The sequence below is a fragment of the Hippopotamus amphibius genome, chromosome 2 (assembly GCF_030028045.1).
Source record: "Hippopotamus amphibius kiboko isolate mHipAmp2 chromosome 2, mHipAmp2.hap2, whole genome shotgun sequence".
Taxonomy (NCBI): domain Eukaryota; kingdom Metazoa; phylum Chordata; class Mammalia; order Artiodactyla; family Hippopotamidae; genus Hippopotamus; species Hippopotamus amphibius.
In genome coordinates this window covers 161,457,521-161,465,163 of record NC_080187.1, presented here as the reverse complement: position 1 = coordinate 161,465,163, position 7,643 = coordinate 161,457,521, and the positions used below count along the sequence as shown (strand labels likewise).

Sequence of the window (7,643 nt, the reverse complement as noted above, 5' to 3'; positions counted from 1 at the left end):
GTGCCGGAATGGGGCTGAGGCAAGTGCAAGTAAAAAGGCCACAAAGCTTTCTTAGTTTTCAAGTTGTCTTTTTCTCGATTGAGCGTTTATTTGGTTGCTGTAAACCTTTGATTGTTTTCCAGAGTTCTGTCAAAGTTGGTGCTGACAATTTCTGTTTATTTTTCAATGTTCCAGTGGGGCAGTGAGAGCTTGGGACTATCTACTCCACCACTTGGCCAACATCATCATCATTAGCATTTACTACATTAGAATTTTTGGTTTACAAAGTGCCTCTAATTTCTGTAGTGAGTCTGTTGCCGGAGTAATTTGAGACTTACTTATTTGTTTAGTTTATTTCTACTATTAATGAAAGATGTTGTTGCCGATTATGACCATAATTTCTTATTTATTAATTTATTAATTTTTAAATTAAAAAAATTTTATTGGAGTACAGTCGATTTACAATGTTGTGTTAGTTTCAGGTGTACAGCAAAGTGAATCAGTTATACATATACATATATCCACTCTTTTTTAGATTCTTTTCCTATATAGTTCATCACAGAGTATTGAGTAGAGTTCCCTGTGCTATACACACAGGTCCTTATTAGTTATCTATTTTATATACAGTAGTGTGTCTATGACAATCCCAATCCCCCAATTTATCCCTCCCCATCCCTTCCCCTCTGTAACCATGAGTTTGTTTTCTACATTTGTAACTCTGTTTTGTAGATAAATTCATTTGTACCCTTTTTTTAGATTCCACATGTCAGCCACATCATATGCTATTTGTGACCATAAAGTCTACATTTAAGGTCCTGTAAGTCAGTAGGTCTGAACCCTGGCTATACATTATACTTGCCTATGGAGTTTTTAAAAAACAGAGGTGCTCAGAATCCTCCTCAGACTTGGAAAATCTGAAACTCTGAGGGTGGGTAGCAAAGTGAATAAAGTCAACGAGGGTTCTCTTTAGAGTCCATTGTGAAGGATAATAATCATATGTGTATATATAATTTTTTATATATATAATTTTTAACATGTAGTGAAGCACAATGAACATCACTGTGGTACGGGCACACCTCGGAGCTATTGCAGGTTCCTTTCCAGACCACCGCAATGAAGTGAATATGCAGTAAAGCAAGTCACACAAGTTTTTTGATTTCCCAGTGCATATAAAGGTTATATTTACACTATACCATAGTCCATTATGTGTGCACTTACGTGTATGCATTATGTGTAAAGAAACCTTAATTTCAAAATACTTTATTGCTAACAAATATTAAGCATCGTCTGAGCCTTCAGCAAATTATAACTTTTTTTCTGATAGAGGGCCTTGCCTCCACGTTGATGGCTGCTGCTTGGTCAAAGTGGTGGTCGCTGAAGGTTGGAGTGATTGTAGCAGTTCCTTGAAAACAGTGAACTTAGCGTCATCAATTGGCTCTTCTTTCAACAAACGATCTTTCTGTAGCATTCAATGCTGTTTGATAGCATTTTACCAATAGTAGAATTTCTTTCAAAATTGGAGTCGGTCCCCTCAAACTCTGTCGCTGGTTTATCAACTAAGTTTATGTAATAGTCTAAATCCCTTGTTGTCATTTCAACAATCTTCACAGCATCTTCACCAGGCATAGATTCCATCTCAAGAAACCACTCTCTTTGCTCACTCATAAGAAGCAACTCCTCATCCATTAAAGTTTTATCATGAGATTGCAACAATTCAGTCACATCTTCAGGCTCCACTTCTAGTTCTCTTGCCATTTCCACCACATCTGCAGTTACTTCCCCCACTGAAGTCTTGAACCCTTTGCAGTCATCCACAAGGTTTGGAATCAACTTCCAAACTCCTCTTAATGTTGATATTTTGACCTCTTCCCATGAATCACATTGTTCTTAATGGCATCTAGAATGTTTTTCTTGTTTCCAGAAGGTTTTACCCAGATTAATCAGAGGCATCACCGTCTATGGCAGGTATAGACTTATGAAATGTATCTTAAAGAATAAGACTTGAGAGTTGAAATTACTTCTTGATTCATGGGCTGCAAAATGGACGTTGTGTTGGCAGACATGAAAACAACATGAATCTCACTGTACATCTCTATCAGCACTCTTGGGTGGCCAGGTGCGTTGTCAATGACCAGTAATATTTTAAAAGGAATCTTTTTTTCTGAGCAGTTGGTCTCAACAGTGGGCTTAAAATATTCAGTAAACCATGTTGTAAACAGATGTGCTGTTATCCAGGCTTTGTGGTTTTATTGATAGAGCACAGGCAGAGTAGATTTACAATAACTCTTAATTCATAGAATTTTCAGAATGATAAACGAGCATTGGCTTTAATGTCAATTCCCCAGGTGCGTTTGCCCCTAACAAGAGAGTCAGCCTGTTCTTTGAAGCTTTGAAACCAGGCGTTCACTTCTCTTCTCTAGCTATGAAAGTCCTCAGTGGCACCTTCTTCCAAAAGAAGACTACTTCATCTACTTTGAAAATCTGTTGTGTAGTGTAGCCACCTTCATTTACTAACTCAACCAGGTCTTCTGGATAATTTGCTGCAGCTTCTACATCAGCACCTGCTGCTTCACCCTGCACTTCAATGTTTCTTAAACCTCGTGAACCAACTCTGCTAGCTTCAAACATTTCTTCTGCAGCTTCCTCACTGCTCTCAGCCTTCCCAGAATTGAAGAGAGTTAGGGCCTCGCTCTGCATTAGGCTTTGGCTTAAGGGAATGTGGTGGCTGGTTTGATCTCTCCAGACCACTAAAACTTTCTCTTTATCAGCCATAAGGCTGTTTTGCTTTCCTGTCATTCATCTGTTCACTGGAGCCACACTTTTAATTTCCTTCAAGAACATTTCCTTTGTGTGCACAACTTGGCTACCTGTTTGGCGCAAGAGGCCTAGCTCTTGGCCTTTCTTGACTTTGAATGTGCCTGCCTCACTAGGTTTAATCATTTTTAGCTTTTGATATAAAGTGAGAGACACACGACTCTTCCTTTCACTGGAACACTAGTGGCCATTGCAGGGTTATTAATTGGCTTAATTTCACAGTTGTAGTGTCCCAGGGAATAGGGAGGCCTGAGGAGAGGGAGCGAGACAGGGGACCGGCCGGCTGGTGGAGAGTCAGAACACACACCAGAGTTATGGATTAAGTTTGCCCTCTTACGTGGGTGTGGTTTGTGGTGCCTCAGAGCAATCACAATGGCAACTTCAGAGATCACTGCTCACAGATCACGGTAACAAATGCAACAACAATGAAAATGTTTGACTATTCTGAGAATTATGAAAATATGATGCAGAGCCACGAAGTGAGCAAATGCTGTTAGAAAAATGGCACCGATAGACTTGCTCGACGCAGGGTTGCCACAAACCTTTACTTTGTAAAAAGAAAAAAAGCAGTATCTCTGAAGCCAATAAAATGAGGTATGCCTGTAAAGTGTAAGTGTAGTTCATTCTTGAGGAATGAAATTAAAAATTTACTTTTGGAAAATCTAATATTTTTATTCATATATACATTCTTTTAAAAATTCTTCTTCATCATGGTTTATTACAGGGTATTGAATATAGTTCCCTGTGCTGTACAGTAGGACCTTGTTGTTTATCCATTCTGTATATAATGGTTTGCATCTGCTAATCTCAAGCTCCAAATTCATCCCTTCTCCACCCGCCCCCCCCTCCTTGGCAACCACAAGTCTGTTCTCTGTGTCTGTGAGTCTGTTTCTGTTTCACAGATAGGTTCATTTGTGTCATATTTTAGATTCCACATATAAGTGATATCATATAGTATTTGTGTTTCTCTTCCTGACTTACTTTAGTATAATTAGAGATACATTTTATTGTTCCTTTTTTCCAATCAAGGTTATAATAATGAAAAATTAAACATTATATCAAACACTTTAAAGATTCTATCTTTTAAAACAACTACCTAATTATGTATATGTATAGATAGAAATATACATACATACATACATGTAATAAATACACAATTAGAAAAACTAATTCGTGGGTGTAATTACTGTTGTCAAAGTTAATCATTGGTTAACTTCAAATGTTCTGCCTTTACTGAAGCAAAATATTTAAGAATAAAAATGTATCTCTAAATATATAGTTCTACGGCCAACAGTATTGTGAAAAAATTGTTTATTTATGTGTGGTTAATATTCTTAGGACTTGTGACTTTCAGGAAATATTAGTCTAAAGTAAATCATTAATTCAAAGCGATAAAGATTCTTCTAGAAAAAAGACGCCAGACTCTACTGAGTCACAGGCTCTCAAACTGTCCCTTAAAATCCTCCTAATACTGCTCTCTGCACTAGCGTTCTTTTGGTCAGCTCCCTTTCTAAAGTCAAGAGCTATCTAGACCCTCTCTCTTTAGTTTAGTCTCCAGGGGAAAGATGTTGGCTCATTCATTTATCACTATTCAGCTTCTCTCTTTCTCCACAGGAGCCAGTCTATTTATCATTCTTTTTCATTAATTAATTTATTTTTATAAGTTCATTTATTTATTTATTGGCTACATTGGGTCTTCGTTGCTGCACACAGGCTTTCTCTAGTTGTGGCGAGCAGGGGCTACTCTTCACTGTGGTGCGAGGGCTCCTCATTGCTGTGGCTTCTCTTGTTGCGGAGCACAGGCTCTAGGCGAGTGGGCTTCAGTAATTGCGGCACACGGGCTCAGTAGTTGTGGCACACGGGCTTAGTTGCTCCATGGCATGTGGGATCTTCCTGGAGCAGGGATCAAATCCGTGTCCCCTGCACTGGCAGGCAGTCTTAACTACTGCACCACCTAGGAAGTCCCTATCATTCTTTTTAAAAAGAAAATTTTATTGAAGTATAGTTGATTTACAATGCTGTGTTAATTTTTACTATACAGCAAAGTGATTCAGTTATGCATATATGTATATATACATTCTTTTTCATATTCTTTTCCATTATGGTTTATGACAGGATATTGAATACAGTTCCCTGTGTCATTCTTTTTTTCTTTTTTAATGGCTTGGACAAAAAAGAGAAAACTTTATACTGTTTTCCAGCAGACACACATCACAATTTGTTCCCTTAAGGAGGAATTTCAATGAGAAGGCCTTAGAACAACAGTTTAAACCAATGTCATGATTGCTTCCTTTTAATAAAAGAACCCCCGGTAAAATAATGCTGTCTTCAAGAGGGTCATCTGATAGTTTTGTTGCTATCTTCTCATGTCTACTACATTTGGATAATCACTGTGATGAAATTATTGGAGAGATAGATGTTGTGCTAGAATTTTTTACAATAGGGTCAACTTTCTATCACCCTCAAATCCACCTTTCATGTGTACACACATGGCATTATCTCTGTGTATTTGTGCTTTAACTTGCTACACTTGATTTTTATTTTGTTTTATTGGATGGAGCTCCGATTGGCTTACTCCACGACAAATACTCACTACATTTATAGAATCTCAAGTTGCGCCCCATCTTTTTTTCACATTGGTTAGAGGGGCAGGGATCAAAGCACAGAACTGGGACAGTCACTGCTTATGTTTGTGCTTTATCTCATTAAGTGCTGATCACCAGGAAAGCAAACAGCCTGTCATGAAATTTGCCTTGCAAACAATATAACAAAGAAATCCCATGAAACGAGGCTGAACAGAAGGTGTGTTTAATCTGTTGTGGTGTTAGTTAGCTCCAGTTTCAGACTAAGAGCGATGATACTTGGAAAAAAATTGGGAGTCTGCCTGCGGGCAACATTTACCCCTGATGTAGAGATTGCTACAGAAACCTAATGGTTGGAAGTTTTTAACATCCAAATCAGGATTTATTAAAGGAATTAATATCTTTGAAGGCTCACAAAGCAATCCTGTTTTCCTGCAAGATGGATGAAAGGCAGAGATTTCAAAACATTTGCTAGAAAACATCAATAGCCAATCCTGCTGATTTAATTTTTTCGATCCCTCAGGCATCAAAAGAAGTTGTGACTTGTCCACATTTGCCTCGGAAGCAAAGCAATATTGTAAATTAAAAATGGCTGGAGCTTAGCTGGCTGCATTTCATTTTTAATTAGTTGGAGCCTCAGAATATTTTTTAATGTTTCTTAAGCTCAGAAGCTGAGGAACTTCCTCCTCATGTTTGTTGTAAAGAGGGTACAGGGAGTATTGGGTGACATTCACTCACACACCCAGGAGAAAGTTCTTAGACTCAGCTGTCCATCCCAAACATGAAAAGAAACGGTATTTAGTCAGCTCCATTCCTCTTTTACTCTTGAGCAAGCAGAGAGTTCCGATTCCTTTTCACCAGCTGGGAACTCACAGACATAAACTCCCCAGAGCTTGATGCTAGAAAGCAAAGCAATTTCTGACAACGTGTAACAAAAGCAAAGTATTTTGCTTTGGGCATTTTGTTGAGGTGTATGGCTAATTTGTGGGATGCAGATCTTGAAATTATGTTTTTCCTAGGAGAATAAAAATGAAAAAAAAATGGTCACGTAATACATGAGACTAATCATGCATTCATTCAAAATACATTTGTTGACTACTCTTTGATGTCAGGCACTATTTTAAGCACTTGGGATAAAGTGATGAACGAGAAGTCAAGATCCCAGACCTCATGAAGCTTGCATTCCTTTGTAGAAATATTCCACCCGAAACAATACTCTGTACATGGGGAGGTACATTTCTGGAAGCACTTGAACTCTATCAAGGTAACATCCATAGATTTTCAGGAACATGTGACAATATTAGTATATCTAAATCTATAATCTTATCAATTATATTTAATCTTACCTGACGAATATGTTAAAAGAAGCCTAGAAAAAGGAGAAATCAAGAGTAGGAATTTGCCATGTATCTTCAGGGCGCTGGGCACGGGGCCTCTGACTGGCAGCTTCCAGTCCCATTTGCAAGTCAACCTTGACAGTGGAGATGGAACCATCAGCCTGGCTTGATGCCATTAGTAAAGGTCACCCAACTAACTCCCACTACTACGATTCCAAGGTGATCAAGCAACCTTGCTGGTGTAATGTGGCTGCCCATATGGGGTTTCCTACAGGGAGAGAATGTGCTCTCTGCAGTCCCAAGTACTCCAGTCCTTTTACTGTTAGAGTTCTCACTGTCCATAAAGCAGCGTTCTGGTTTGTATTCAGATATCTTGGGAATTTGGTTATCATGAATCTGAATGTTTTTGGGTATTCTGATAAGTTGAATTTCTAGAACTGTAAAACTGAAGCTTAGACCCTCAAATAGTGTTTCTCCAAGGGTGGTTTTAAATTTTCTGGCATGAGGGAAAAGCGGCAAATAATGTACAAGGGAACTCCCGTAAGGTTATCAGCTGATTTCTCAGCAGAAACTGCAGGCCAGAAGGGAGTGGCACGATGTATTTAAAGTGATGAAAGGGAAAAAGCTATAACCAAGAATACCCTACCCAGCAAAGTCCTCGTTTAGATTCAACAGAGAAATCAAAAGCTTTACAGACAAGCAAAAGCTAAGAGAATTCATTACCACCAGACCAGCTTTGCAACAAATGCCAAAGCAACTTCTCAAAAGAAAAGGTCACAACTAGAAACAAGAACATTATGAATGGAAAAGCTCACCAGTAAAAGCAAACATACAGTAAAGGTAGGAAATCATCTGCATACAAATATGACATTAAAACCAGCAATTGTGAGAAAAGGAGAGCACATATGCAGGATATTGGAAATGCATTTGA

The 7,643-nt window shown here is 38.4% G+C and overlaps 1 pseudogene; it reads right to left on the bottom strand.

Annotated features, from left to right (window-relative positions):
• Positions 1 to 1,282: 1,282 nt before the first annotated feature.
• On the bottom strand, positions 1,283 to 6,888 carry LOC130844566 (tigger transposable element-derived protein 1-like; annotated as a pseudogene).
• Positions 6,889 to 7,643: the final 755 nt, after the last annotated feature.